This window comes from Camelus bactrianus, chromosome 6 (assembly GCF_048773025.1).
Source record: "Camelus bactrianus isolate YW-2024 breed Bactrian camel chromosome 6, ASM4877302v1, whole genome shotgun sequence".
In the NCBI taxonomy this organism is placed as follows: domain Eukaryota; kingdom Metazoa; phylum Chordata; class Mammalia; order Artiodactyla; family Camelidae; genus Camelus; species Camelus bactrianus.
In genome coordinates, this window is record NC_133544.1 from 113646641 (window position 1) to 113662397 (window position 15757).

Sequence of the window (15757 nt, forward strand, 5' to 3'; positions counted from 1 at the left end):
GTCTCCCCCTTTCCAACGGAGAGGTCAGCAGGACGGACAGGGAACCTCTGAGGCTCAGATGTGTACAGAACCGCCCTTGACTGACAGAATTAAGTTATATGGGCACAAAGTGTGTCAACAACCCCCAAACCTAGAAGTGAATCAGGGATGGGAAGGGACAGGCTGCTGGATCCAGGCAGACTCTGGTTGACTGTACAGAGGTAACCCTGGGGGACTACAGTGTGCTGTGGACAACTGCTTGGATTGTATACAGATCAGAACAGCCTGGGCCCCCCATAAAATAAGAAAAAAAAATAAAGCAAAGCAACATTGCTGGCTTGCCTGAGGGAAGGGGAGTTTTGTCCTTTGTCTCTGCTGACCCACAGCAACATAACTGGTGATTTCTCAGAAGAAGAGAGATGAGGCTCAGCCACAGCCATCATACCCACCCAGGCAGAGGCAGGGTTGAAACCTGAATATGTACCTGGCAGTTCTGCAGCCTCATAGGTGGGACTGAGACTTGTTTACATCCCCAGACATATAGGAAGGTTCTGTCCTGGTGCATCTATGAACTCGCACCTCTAAGACAAATGAACAAGGAGCAGAGTTCTGGCAAAGAGCAGGGACTAGGGCTGGTGTGGCCATTTGCCTCAAGCCCACCTACGGAGTGTGGAACAGATGTGGAGTGGGGAGTAGCACTGAACAGGGGAGCAACCAACCCAACTACTGTGCAGGACTGCTGCACCTGGACACGGCATTGGGAAGGGGCACACCCTGCCCACCTACCATGCAGGAGAGCAGCACCAAGATGCAGCATTGGGAGGAGATGTGACATGTCTACCTCCAGGCACTGGGAGCAGCACAGACCAAGGGTGTGACCAGAGGGTCTCTGGAACCAATGAGCTGAGTTCATGAAACAAGGCAGGGGCAGGAGCTGTGACAACCACAAAAGAAATAGGAGTCCCCATTCAATAGCCAGGGTAGGCTCTGGTTAACAGGTTAACGGCCACATCCGTAACCAAAGGGATAACAGACAAAAGGCACAGAAGTAAGACTTGGCAACCACACTTATTTAAGAAAGACCTCTTGATAAAATTATTAAGGGCACACAATCTCCACGGGAACATCCTCTGTTCTTTTTCTGTTACATTTTCTTTTACTTTTTAAATGTTACTTCTTAAATAATTTTTATATTTCTATTTTTAATCCCTTTTAAAATTTTCTTTTAAAATACTAATATTACTATCTTTCAATTTGTCCAATTTCATTTTTATCTTTGTTTTGTTCTTCTGTTATGATTATACTCTGTTCTCAAATATTTTTCTTCCTTTAATGTTTTAAAAATTCATCCCAACTCAATTGTTATCTTGTTTCAATATGTTCTTCTGTTATTGATTATACTGCTTTTAAAACTAATTTCTTTGTCCTTAGTTTTATTTCTGCATCCACTTTATATAAATAAATAAACTCCTAAAGGACGACAGTAGATAACTGATACTCCATAAGCCATAGTGCCAGAGAGATATAAGCAAGATGAAGAAGCAGAGCCACCTCTCTCAATTAAAAGAACAAGATAAATCCCCTGAAAGAACAATCAATGAAATAGACATTGATAGTCTACTAGATGATTTCAAGAAAGGAGTGATCAAAGTACTGAAGAAACTAAAAGAGATTGTCTATAGAGACAGAGAATATGTCAATAAACGAAATTGAAACTCTAAAGAGGAGCCAGTGAAAATTGGAAAACTCTTTTGCTGAGATAAGAGTTGAGCTAAAGGCTGTAAAATGTAGGCTAGATAATTGAGAGGAATGAATATGTGACTTAGAAGACAGGACAACAGAACAGCTGAGAGAAAACAAATAAAAACCAATGAAAGTAATATAAGGGACCTATGGAATAACATACAGCATGCCAACCTACTCATAATGGGGGTCCCAGAAGGAGAAGAAAGAACAAAGGGGATTGAAAAGGTATTTGAAGAAATCATGACTGAAAACTTCCCAAACCTAAAGAAGGAATCAGATATCCAAGTACAGGAAGCACAGAGCATCCCAAACAAGGAGGTCCCAAACAGACCCACACCAAGACATATTACAATTAGGATGACCAGGGTTGAGAATAGGAAATGATTCTAAAGGCAGCAAGAGAAAAACAAAGAATGAGATACAAGGGAACCCCCATAAGATTTTCAGCTGATTTCTCTACACAAACAGTACAGGCCAGAAGGGAGGGGCAAGGAATATTCAAAGTCCTGAATGAAAAAATGATGCAGCCTACGATACTTTATCCAGCAAGGCTATCCTTTAGAATAGAAGGAGAGATAAAGAACTTCACAGACAAGCAAAAACTAAAAGAATTTAGCAACACTAAACCTATGCTAAAGGAAATATTGAAAGACCTACTCTAAATAGAAAAGAAGCAGGATGCTACAAAAAGGAGAAAAGCATGATTGGAAAGGTGATTGCTACAATGAATTACAACAGAATAAACATGAAATCATAAAAGAGGACATCTAAATCATTAAGGGTGGGGGAGGCGAACAAGAAAATGTACAGGTTTCTCTCTCTCTCTCTCTCTCTCTTTTGTTCTTGGTAGGATGAGTTTGAGCTTATATTACTATCTGTTTAAAACAAACAGATATAGTAATGGGTTAATATATGTACAAAGTAGGGTAACCACAAGCCAAAAAGTTACAATAGGGTCACAAAACTAAGAAGACATCAAGATAATAAAAAGGAAAATTATCAAACCACAAAAAGAAAATGAAAGGAACAAAGAGGAAATACAAAATCAACTGCAAAACAAAGTTCAAAATATAATAAACACATATCTATCAATAATTATTATAAACGTCAATGGACTAAATGCTTTAATCAAAGGATATAGAGTGCAGAGTGGATAATAAAGCAAGTATCTACAATACACTCTATACAAGAGACCCACGTTAGGGAGAAGGACACACATAGATTGAAAGTGAGAGGATTGAAAAAGATATTCCACAAAAATGGAAATGACAAGAAAGCAGGAATATCAACAGTGATTTCAAATAAAATAGACTTTAAAACAAAGATTATAAAGAAAGATTAAGAAGGACATTTTATAATGATTAAAGGAGTCATAGATGAAGATATTACACTCATTAACATATATGAACCCAACATAGGAGCACCTAAATACATAACAGATAAAAAGGGAAAATTTGATCGGAATACGGTCATGGTAGAAGACTTTAACTATCCATTAACGTCACTGGACAGATCTTCCATACATAAAATTAATAAGACAACATAGAAATTAAATGATAAAATAGAACAATTTGTCTTGGTTAATATTTTCAGAACATTATATTTCCCTAAAATAGAATATACATTCTTCCCAAGCGCACGTACCACATTTTCTAGGATAGATCATATACTTTGGCACAAAAGAAGCATTAACAATTTGAAGAAGATAGAAAATATTTGAAGCAACTTTTTCTGAACACAATACCATAAAACTAGAAATTAACTACAGAAAAATAGGTGCTGTGGACAGGATCTGTCACAGGGTTTCTGCAGGAGGGGAGGGTGAGGCATGTGAGCAGGCTGAGGACTGGCCATTTGAGTAAGTTCATGGGCTCTGGGGTGGAGGGGCTCCCCCAAGTTTCTGGACTTGACTCTGGGTGAGTTGGGCAGGTGGACAGTGGCTCAGTGTGCGTCCAAGTCCAGTGGAGGAGGTAGTACGTTAGATCTAGAAGGACTCCTTCTGGGGTGGGAGGGCCCACAAGGGAGGCAGGAGGCCAAGTCCAGGTGACTGAGAACAGGGTGTGTCCTGCATAGGCCTGCAGGGCAGACGAAAGCATCCAGTCTACAGAAGGTGGAAACACGGTCCATACAAGGGCTCAGCTCAGATGTCACCCCCTCAGAGGAGCCTTCCCTGCCTGCACAGTCTACAGGGACAGCCTTCTCCACGCACATCTCCCCAGCAGACAACTTCTCCATTTCCTGCATAGCATTCAGGACACGGGCCCCTGCTCCACGCCCAGCCATGGTTCCTCTGCCCTGATGAAAAGCCCTCACAGGAGCCATCAAGCCCTGCAAGACCTGGGCCCCACCTCTCTCTCTCTTCTGCCACCACTGTCTCCACCTGGCCCTCTTCTCCTCCACTCCTGCACTCCTGATTTCCCCCAGCCCTGTGTGCTCTCCAGAGCACGTGTCCCTCCTAACATGCTGTGTTTGCTCACTGTGTCTCATCCACTGCATGCCTCCCACCCAGGTCAGTATCCAGTGCACAGTAGGGCTCAGTAAGTAGAGAATGAATGACTCTTACCATCACTACTGGGAAGACTTTTGTCTGTGGCCTACAGTGATCACACACCCGTCACACATTCGCTGACGTCCTACTGTGTGTTGGGCGGGTTCCAGATACCGGGCATAGCAGGTAGTGAAGCAGGCAGGTCTCCATTCTCATGCAGCAGACAGCCTGGTGGGGGACACAGAGAAAATCAAGTAAAATATGCACAGTGTCCGGAGGTGATATGTTCCATGGAGAAAAATAAGGTCAGGGAGGACATTTGAGCAGATTCCTGGAGGTGTTTAAGAAGCAGGCAGAGAGAGATCCTGGCTGAAAGAGCAGCCAGCGCAAAGGCCCTGAGGCCACAGTGGGATGCGCGTGGAGGGTCTTAGTTATCCGTGTGAGTTCTTAGTCCTGCCGTGAGTATGTATGTTGCTTTTATTTGTAAACCTTGATTTCACCTTTATAGCAAATTAACCTGCATCATCAATCTGCATAATTTAGCCAATTCTGTTTCAGGTGTTGTGGGCACAATGGCGGGCTAGTTACTTGGGTTGGTAAAGAATTACCAGGGTCTGAGAAGGGTTTAGGAAAGTTTAATAGGGACACTGCTATAGGCAACATCAGGCCACACAGGCAAGAGGTGCCTACACGAGGGCCAAGGTTGAGTTTGTGGGGTCTGTTATTGGGGGGGGTGCTGTGCACACAAGGAGGAGGGGGCTGCATGATCAATTCATGCACAGGTACCTGGTTGGTTGTGAGATCTGACAGGGGCTTCTCTGAACAACAGGCTTTACCACTTTAATAAGGGCAGGATGTGAGGCCTCTCTTCCTAGGGCAATGAGTTTTCATAGGGTAAACACACAGCAAGAGAAGATGTTTTATAGCTTGTGGAAATGCAGTTGTGCAAAGGGTCCTGCAGTGGGGAGTGGGAGGTAAGGTGCCACTGGGCTCTAGGCACACAGAGAGCCCAGGGGTGAGGGTGTATGACTCTAAAGAGTGCCAGCTGGCTTCACACCAGGGACTTTATGTGGAAACAGGAGACTCTAGGTTGTCAGCACGTGTCTACTCAGTGAGCTCCCTAAGTCTAGCTCTGTCAGGCACCATGTGAAATGAACATGAAGTTCCCCACCCTGAGGACCCCAATGAATGAACATCTTGACATCCTCAAGCCCCTTACCCTGCACCACCGCCCCACCTCATCTGGGTCTCAGGCTCTGACCCTGACATCAGTGGCACCTTTGTTCCCTATATCCAGCTCCTCTGGACGTCTCTGTGATGAGCTGTTCCATGTCAGCGAGCACCAAACTGAGCTCTGCTTTTACCCCATGAATGCTTCCTCCCTGTGAAGCCCCTTGTGAAGGAGCCACCACTAGCAGGATCCTTCAGCCCTGAGTCTCTGCCTTCCCCACCCCTCCGATTTCCCCCAGCCCATGATCCCCTCTGGAGGTCCCTATTATCCTCTCCCTCCCACTTCAGTCTTGGGCTGCACACCAAATCCCTCTTCACAATCTCCCACAAGACAGGTCCAGGTCCACTTGGGGACACTGAGGTGACACAGGCGGGTGTTGCTGGGAATGAAGAGCAGGATCCTGGAGCAGAGGAGAGGCAAGGGCTCCCAATCCACCAGAACACAGGCTAAAGTGGGGCAAGACACCCATAAAGGGTGAGGCAGGCATCACACTGCAGCCCCGCCCTCTGTTCCCCCAGGGTGCCCTGTGTTTCCTGCTTTGGCCTGGGGGACTTCCCCCCTCACTCTCTGTTAGAGGGGTGCCCATTCATTCATTCACACCCTCATTCACCATGTATATGTGTCCTGTTTAGTGCCAGGCCTCAGCTGGATGACAGCTCATCCTTGGGGACACAGCTCAGATCTCACCTCCTCCATGAAGCACTTCTGGATTCCCACCCCTCCTGAAGTTCCTCTGGCCTCAGTTGGGACCACTAGGGCTGAGACCACACTCTGATTACCTCCCAAGTCTGTGATCTCTGTGAAAGCCCTGGGCTCAATGTGGAAAGAGACTCAGAAAAATGGGGCCAAAAGGGGCTAAGAAAAATGTTACTAGTTCTCTATTACAGAGAAGGGCACTGAGCAGAGAGAGGGCAGTGTCCAACCAAAGCCACAGAGGAGGGTCTCAGTGAGCCCTCCCATTGCCCTGTTACTAGTTCTCTGATACAAATGAGGACACTGAGCCACAGAGAGGGAGCAGAGCCCTGCTATAGCCTTGGCCCCACAGCCTGTGTCCTTTATGACTAGCTTCATGCTGCCAGCAGGGGTATGGGCCTGGAATGGAGGTTGAAAGCAGCCTGACCCCCAGGACCCCTTCATACACAAAGTCAGTCTCAGGAAACACCCCTCAAGACCTACTCTACACCCCTGGGATTGGGGCCTGATTGCTGTTCCTGGAAGCTGGCTGGGCTTCCCTGTGAATTGGCCCAGGAGATGCTTGGGACAGACACAGGGCCCCTGAGGCTCCCTGTCCCCAGATGAGCAGCTCTGGTCCCCTTCACTGTCCCTGGCAGAGGCCTGATGACATAAGTTGTTGGCCAGGTAGCCAGACGTGGAGATGAGGAAATGGGAGCAACTTGCAGGTACATGCAGAGGTCCCGGTATTCACTCATCATTGATTCAGGCCTTGCAGTGTGGCTGGCCTGGGCCCAGGCCTGGGTGTCCAGTAGTGAATACAGTCAACCCCTTGAGCCTTCTGGGAAAGCAGTGCTCAGAGAAACGGGCCCTCAGAGCCCCCATCCTGCTCCCCATGAACAATCACACTGAGATGAGGCTGCAGCCATGGGTCCCAGTGGAGGGTGAAGGGAGGAAGGAAACCCAGAGTGGGCACTGACCATGAGCCTGGACACTGGAACCAGATGGCCTGGGCTCTGTAATCTGGGCTGGTCACCTCCCCTGTTCTCTCTGTGCCTCAGTTACTTCTGCAGAAATGGGTGATAACGCCTGTCCCTGCCCCACAGATTTTCATGAGGAGTCAGTGATCTCTTATGCGTGTAGGACAGTGCCTGGCTATGGGTCAGGATCCTGCTCACCTCACAAGAGTCTGTCCAACTTTAAAGATGAGAAAGCCAAGGCTAAGGGGGCTTTGAGACCAGCCTGGGCTAGCCCCCTTCTCATGCTCTGCTGTCCAGGTCTCCTGCTTTTACATCATCCCTCTGCCCCCATATCCACCCAGCAAAGTAGGTGCTGAGAATCTGAGCAAATCAGAGTATGAATGGAGGCACACCCTCTCCCCAACTTGGGCTCTTGGGGCGGTGGGCAGGATGGGGATATCGGGCTCCCCCAGACTGTCCAGGAGGCCCAGCATGTCCGTCACCTCATTTCCACTCAACACGGAGGTGTGTGTCCAAGGGCCAGAGGGCGATGGAGTAACCCAGGGTGGGTGGATGCTAGGTAGGTGTGGGAGGCACAGAGTGGCCCCTGGAAGACAGTGTCCAGGCAGCCAAGGTGTGGGGAATGAGGGTGCCCAGAAGGGGCAGAGGACAGAGTCCAGCCTGGACACCACCCCCTGCTGGACCCTGATCTGGGGTGAGAATTGGGACAAGCCAGGGCCCCGCTAGGGCTCCTCATCCAGCAAAGAGTTGAGGAAAAGTTAAGGAGACAATGGAGGCTGACCCCACCATGCTCCCTGTGTGAGGGTGCTGCTTCCAGGATCCTGGAGGTTCCTTAGACCCTTGTGAAGTGGCTGCTGTTTCCAGCCCCATGTGGGCAGAAGGACTGAGGCAGGGAGGACAGAGTGACTCAGGACAGAGCTAGGATTCATCCAAGAGTGTGTGCTGGGCCTCTCGCTGAGAGCAGCCTCTGGGCATCATGGACTCAGGAAGTGTCTTGTCCTCCCTCTTAAGGCTCCTGGCATGTTAGGCAGGAAAGGTCCCAGTGCCCATACCTGGGCCTCTCTGGGTGATGCTGACATGTGGGATCATGATGGTCCTGGGAAAGGAGAGAGAATGTAGGCTGGGCGTCAGGTCTGCATCAAACCCTAATGATGCCCCTAATGTTGTGTGACCTGGAAACTCCCTGACCTCTCTGTGCCTGGCTTTCCAGCTCTGACTCAGAGGACTGCTGTGCTTGGCACACAGTAGGACCTCAGAGGAAAAAGCCAGCCCTTCCCCAGGAACCTCTCTCCTTACATGCCCAAAGCTAAGCCCATGTGCCACACATCACCAGAGCTGATACTTGACAAACAGGGCAAGTGAAATCCAGCAACTCCTCCATCCTGCCTGAGGCCCTTCCCTCCTCAGTGACAGTGGCTCAGAGCAGGTCTCTGCATCCCAGAAGTCTGAACTGAGCCTTGTGACCTGGAGGAGTCCCTGTTCCACACAACTCTGTTTCCAGTTCCTTCCAACAAGACACAAGAGCACATGGTCAGTCTCTTAACTGCAAGGTCCTCCCTTTGCAAATTCCCCCATCACATCCGGGCTAGAAGATGTGAGTTCCAGGGCACATGTACATCCAAATGATGACTTCAGGGAAACATCCCTGCCCACACTGCCCTCTTCAGAGCCCACCTTCTAAAAGAAGGGGTAGTGACCCACGGTTGTGCACAGTTTTATCAGAACAAAGCCCTCACCCACTCACCATTGGAAACACGCGAGAAGCAGAGATTCCCAAGTGCCTGGACCCCTGTCATCCAGAAAGCAGAGGTTAGGGTAGCAGACAGAAGGGGAGAAAGTACTTTCAGACTGTATATCTGATAAGGGGTTAACACCCAAAACATATAAATAACTCTTACAATTCAACAGCAAAAAAACAAGCAATCTGATTTAAAAAGAGGGCAGAGGAACTGAATAGACATTTTTCCAAAGAAGGCACACAGATGTCTAACAGGTACATGAAAAGTTGCTCAACATCACTCACCATCAGGGAAATGCAAATCAAAACCACAATGAGATATCCCCTCCCATCTGTCAGGGTGGGTGTCATCAAAATACAAGAGATAAAAAGTGATGGTGGTGGTGTGAAGAAAAGGGAAACTTCTGCAATGTTGGTGGGAATGTAAATTGGTGCCATCACTCTGGAAAAGAGTAAGAAGACTCCCCCAAAATTTAAAATTAGAACTTCCATATGATCCAGCAAGTCCACTGCTGGGAATATATCCAAAGGAAATGAAATCACTATGTCAATGAGACAACTGCACCCTCACGTTCACTGTATCATTATTTACAGTAACCAAGATATGTAAACAACCTAAGTGTCCATCAACAGATGAATGGATACAGAAAACGTGACGCATATATATGTATATATAATGGAATCTTATTCAGACATTAAAAAAATGAAATCCTGCCATTTGTGACAACTTGGATGGACCTTCAGGGTATTATGCTAAGTGAAATAAATAAGACAGAGAAAGACAAATACCTATGATCTCATTTATATGTGGAATCTATAAAATAAACTGAAACCCATAGAAACAGAGATCAGGTTGGTGGTTGCCAGAGGTGAGTCAGGGGGTGATTGAAATACGGGAAGATAATCAAAATGTACAAACTTCCTGTTAGAAGACAAACAAGTCCTGGGGACATAATGTACTGCAAGGTGACTGTAGTTAACAACTCTGCACTGTGCATTTGATAGTTGTTAAGAGAGTACCTCTTAAAATTTCTGATCACAAGGAAAATAGTGTGTGACTATGGGTGATGACAGACGTCAAGTAAACTTAATGCAGTGATCATTTCACAATATGCACATGTAACAAGCCATTATGCTGCACACCTAAAGCCAACAAAGTTATGTGACAATTGTATCTCAGGAATACTTATCCCAGGAAGCGGGGGTGCGAGCCTGGACTACCTACTGCAGGAGCTGCCTTTGCCCTCCAACAGCAGAGGGTGGTAGTTGTGACAGGGACTGTAGGTCCCTCAAAGCCTAGAATGTTTACTGTCTGGACCTTCACAGGGAGAGTGTGCAGACCCTGCCCTGGAAGACGGTGGTCATGGCAGCAACAACGGCCTGCCTGTGTTCAGGCTCAGCCCAGACAGCTCCTGTGCTCTGCTGTCACCGCATTTACTTCCCTCCACACCCTCAGAGGGTGAGGCTTCAATGTTCCGATTTTACACATGAGAAAACTGAGGCTCATTTGCTTTGAATTATTGACCAAGTGGTGGGGGAAGCTTTGAACTCCAGTGTTCTGATTTCAAAGCCACATCTCAGTCCTGATTTTTAGAAGGTTGAGGTCCAGGCACTGGGGACCCTCCACCTTCCTCACTTGTAGTCTTACTCCAGGGCTGCCATCCCCGAGGCTTCTGGGTGAACACATTTAATCCGCTTACTCTGCACCAGCTGAGCCCTTGGCTGCCAGTCTGTTGTCGCTGCCTGACACCAGCTGAGTTTTACAAGTGAACCATCACCCCCTGCCAGCCCACCTGCCCTGCCATGTGGGGCAGACCACTCCTAGTCTGGTCATTCTAAACCCTTAGCTCACACATTTGCACAACTGCATCGAAAGGGCCCTACTCCCTGTGTGGAGGTATCGACAAGGGGAAGGGAGGGGAGTTTTGGGTGGCCCCTTACTCTGAAGGTGACACATGACAGGGACATGTTCATGTCCATAATGGCACTCAATTTGAAGCTAAGAACATGGTCACAGCGAGGGGTAAAAGCTGAGAGGCTACAAGGCTGCTGAGAAGGGGGCTTGACTATTGAATTGTAAATGTGTAATTTAATTTAAAAATTAGCCTCCTGGGTGATAAGAATTTGCCCCTAAGGCCAGAATTGGCCACCTGACCCCTGGGAACCCCTCAATTCCAGGATGTAATCATCTGAGCATGGAGGGGGCTTAAATTGGGGTGCTGTCCTCTCAGTCATGGTGCACCTGCCCACATGTGCACCCATGAACTGCAGTTCTCACACATCAAGGCACCTCTCATGCCCTGCCAAGGAGGTCCAGGTCATAAGGAAGGGATGACAGACTGTGAGGTCACACGTGTGCCCCTGCAGGGGTGAATGTTGTATAGGGCAGAGCCCCCCCACTCTCACCTCCAGGAGGGGTGCTGGAGGGAGCCGGACTCCTGAGCCCCTAGGCTTAGCAAGCATCCTGGCTGAGGGTGGGGAGGCTGTCCACTCTGAAGTCATAGGTCAGATGGTAGATTGGGGTCCCACCCCCACAGCTCACAAGTGAGACCGTCTAGTCTGTTTTCTCTGTAAACTGGAACCCAGTCACCCTCACCCTTAGAAGTGGGGGCAGCCTGTGTAAATTACAACACAAAGCCCTGGGCTCTTTCAGGTGCCTGGGGGTGTCCAGGCCCCTAGGCCGGGCAGGTGGGAGAGGACATGTATGGGTGAGCAGGTGTGAGAGCAGGGCTGAGACTTGGCTGAGTGCATGCACTCTAATATCCAGGAACTGCGAGCTACCACTAGCAAATCTGTTCACTGAGGCCATGTGTACTCTCCCTTGTCATTTACAATCCCCTGTTTGAACAGAGGCCTCTGGAGTCTATTAGCCACATTGTTGCCTGTCACCACACTGTTGCAGTTCCAGGGTCTCCATTTAGCCAGCTTGAAGGAATAGTCAAAATTTTTCTGAAAACCAGTGACAGAAAACCAAAGTTGCTTAAAGAAGCAAACAGGGCAGGAGAGAATGACTTACCTAACTGAGACATTCACAGGGAGTTAGCTTCAGGCAGGGCTGTACCTGGTGCTCAGTGACATCAGCAGAAGTCATCCTTCCCCACCTCTGGGCTCTGCCACTGGTGTCATCTTCACATGGCTCTGCCTTTACGAGAGCAAGATAGTCACCAACTGCCACAGGCTGACATCACCACCCCTCAACTCCCAACTGAAATAGAACTTCTCTGCTCCCAGGATTCCAGCAACTAGGCCTGACCTCCGTGGAGCCTGATTGGGCTGGTGCCCAGCCCTGAGCCAATCACAGTGGCCAGGGAGGATGGAAAATGCTGATTGGCCAGATCAAGGCCATGTGACCATCCTCTCCAGGAAACCTGTGAGCTGTTCACCTGTTTCCAGGTTGGGAGAGTGTGATGTCTCCCAGAGGATCCTGCTACTAGCACAAACTGCAGGTGGCACAATGAGCTGAAATGAGCCTGTCTGCTTGGTGACAAGTGACAGGTCACTTAGTGGTTCCCTGCTCCAGGGAGGGAGGCATGTCCAAACAATATTGGGGCTTCAGAGCCAGAATGTAGTAGAAAAGCCTCCCAGTCTCCCAAAAGGTGGGAAAGTGAGCAGTGACATTGGAAATGCACTCCTCTCTGTGGCCCTTGGCTTTCTCCTTGTTACAGTGGAGAGTGCAGTGTTGCCCCTGACAGCCCACTTCCCTGCTGGGAGGCCTTTGCAACAGGTGGAGAGTGCTTGGAAAAGCCCACTTATTCTAAGGAACTGTTATTGCTCCTGGTGGCATTATTATTTTCATGTCACTTGTGAGGTGGGCCCTGAGGGGTCCCTGATCTGGGGGCACAGACACCCACAGAAACTTGGCCCAGTATTGCTGTTCATTCAACAATGACTTACCGAGCACCTACTGTGTGCCAGATTCCCAGGGTAGAGCAGTGGTGTTGTCAGCACAAGCCCCTGCCTCACCTCATCTCTGCAGCCCAGGTGTGGTCACCAGAATGGGAGTTCAGGAAGCAGAGGACGTGGCCGAAGCCTTGTGGGAACCCCTGGGTTTTTCTCTGTGCTGAGGGCACTAGCAGCACACCGATTGTGGGACTCAGTACCCGCAGGACCCAGCATTGATGGGTAAAGGAGAGGGGCATTTCTACAAGCCCATCCTCACTAACCCCAGGCTCCAGAGGGCAGCTCCACTCTGCTCAACCCAAGGGGGCATCTTCCACCATCCTGATCACCCTCTGGTATTACTCCCCGCTCAGATGCACTTTTTCCTGTGGCAGCTACACTCAGAATATGTGTTTGTTTCTCTCCCATGTGGTTAAGTGGACTTCAGATACATGATAGTGATGGAGTGGCTAAGCCTCTGGGCAGATTGCTGGGTGATCCGCGGAAATTGCTGCACATGGTGAGCTCCCTTCTGCCAACCAATGGGCCAGGCCCCACCACTGTTCTGTCTGTTCTACCTCACTTAATCTTCACATACACTCTGTGCAGGACATCCTGTTATCCCCCATCTCTGATGACCTTGGGTGGACAAAGCTTGGGTTTGAGAAAGTTGCCCAGGTCACATTGTTGACAAGTGGGGAGCTGGGGATTTGCAACCTGGTCCCAGGAGTCTGGATCATGGAAAGGCCTGGGTGGGGCAGCTTATTGCCAAGGGAAGTCCTGCCCAAGCCTCTCCCATGAGAGCCCACCCAACAGCACATCTAGCAGAGTCAGCATTTCCTGGACCAGATGGACAGAACCTCAAAACTTCTTTGCAGATTGTTTCCATGTTCTTTTGCAAACACAGAAAGGCCACAGGCCAGGGAAGGATAAGGCCAAGAGTGTTTTCATTGGGGAGAGTGAAGGACAAGTGTGAAGACACACAGCACTCCCAGCAGCCCTCTCGGCAGAGCCTGCCACTGGGTGAGCAGCTACCATGACTACCTACCATAATCCTGTGAGGTTCATGCCTGTACAAGCCTGCCTGTGAGAAGAGCAAAGTGAAGCTCAGAGAGGTGTGGGGACACTCCAAAGACAAACAGATAAGGTGGGATCATCACCACCATGCTGTGCTGGGACAGGCAGTCAACTGTCACACTGCTCATGCATGGCCTGCTGGGAGTAGTGAAGGCCTGATAGGAGCACAGGAACACTGTGGTGAAGGTGATGTTTCTACCTGGGACAGCTGGTACCGGGAACTCTAGCTGATTCTTCATTGTGCCTGCTTTGAGTGTCAGCATGTTGCAGCCTCATGTAGGGGAAGGGCTGCCTCCTTTCCACACCAGTGCAGAAGGAAGAGCATGTACACACTGGCATCACCATAGACCACAGGCAGGATCAGGATCTGGAGCTCAGAGCAGAAACTGCCAACACCAGGAACTGGTGCAAGAGGAGGACCTGAGTGCCCCCTGGAACATTTCTAGTTTTAAAAACATACTTAATTAGGGGGAAGTGATAAACAGTTGATACCTTCAAAATATTCGGTTATCCAAGGAACAACAGCACCTCAGCATTGTAAGAGGATTAACTCAGTCGTCAATAACCATCACTATAGGTATGAGAAAACAGTGTTAGGAGTTACAAAAGGGTCTCAAGATCATGCAGGTCAGAACTGAGAACCGTCCAAAGCATGTGTTGCATGATAGTCTCTCTAAGCTACCTGAGGCTTGGTCTGCTCCTGACACAGGGCAGATGGTCTGAGAAAACCACACTCCTCAGGAGACCCCAGGGAGTTGACAGAGTTGAGTTTGGGTTCCTGATCATCTTCTAAGTTTGGAATTTTGAGATTCTTCTGCACCTGTCCTTCCTCCAGAACAGAATCTGATTCAGGCGGGATTCCAAGGACTGAGGCATGTGTCAGGCAAGAGAGCAGGCATGGCTGGATGAGAGCATCGCCAGTGCCATCAACAAAGAGGCCAGGGCACTGAGATTTCCAGTGATTTAGCATCCTGGCTGGGAGGGGTCATGTGTTCTACAGTGAGTTCTGAGTATCCTGCACCGCCCTCGAGGACCTGCAGGGGGCGCGCGAAGCCAGCGTGTCTTAGGTGGCGGTGCGCATGCGCAGTTCGTGTAAGCAGCCAGCGTCTTCCCTGGGGGCGGAGCTTATTTTCCTCAGGACTGAGCGGGCGGTGCCATGGAGGCTCCATGGAAGCTCCGGGACAGCGCTGCCTGCGTGTCCGCGGGAGGAGGACGCTCCCCGCCCGCTGTCTGAAGTTACGCCGGTTTCCCACGGCCTGAGCCCGCTTCCTGCCGGGGTGTATGTGGACCTGACCGAGCTGGGGCCCCGGCCGGCTAAGCAGGAGGGGACGGGTGCGCTGGCGGGCCCGCTTCGACTATTCTCCTTGCCCGCCGGGAGCGGGTGAGTGTCCGTGCCCCTGGTCTTCACTGCCCGGGTCCCCGCTCCCCCGTGTGATCGGGGGTGTGTACACTAAGGGTCAGGAGCCGGGATGCGGGTGTGAGTGTCCGCGCCCCTGGTCCTCACCGCTCGGGTCCCCCTTCCCCCGTGTGATTGGAGGTGTGTACACCGCGGGTCAGGAGCGGGGACACAGGTGTAATGGGAAAGGGGCTGAGAAAGTACTGAAAGAGTTAAAGAGAAGTGTGTAAATCACATTATGTTAATTTTTATATTTTAATTGTGTCAAAGTCAGAGTTTATCATGCTTTTACTTTCTTGTCTTTAAAGGCATGCAATCATTTATTTTATACTTAAAATATGCTTCTCATCTTATCTCGTTTTCAAGTCAAAATACTGCCATGGTTGACATTTTCTCATAATATAGTGACAATCTTCAACATGTGTGAATATAAACTCATTGAAAAAATCTTGCAGCATTCCATGGTGAGTAGTCTTGTTAAAAATAATATCCGGGCCATTACTAAATCATTACAAAAATATAATTTTTTTTGAATCACTTTTAGAAGTTCCACACACACTGGTATTTTTAA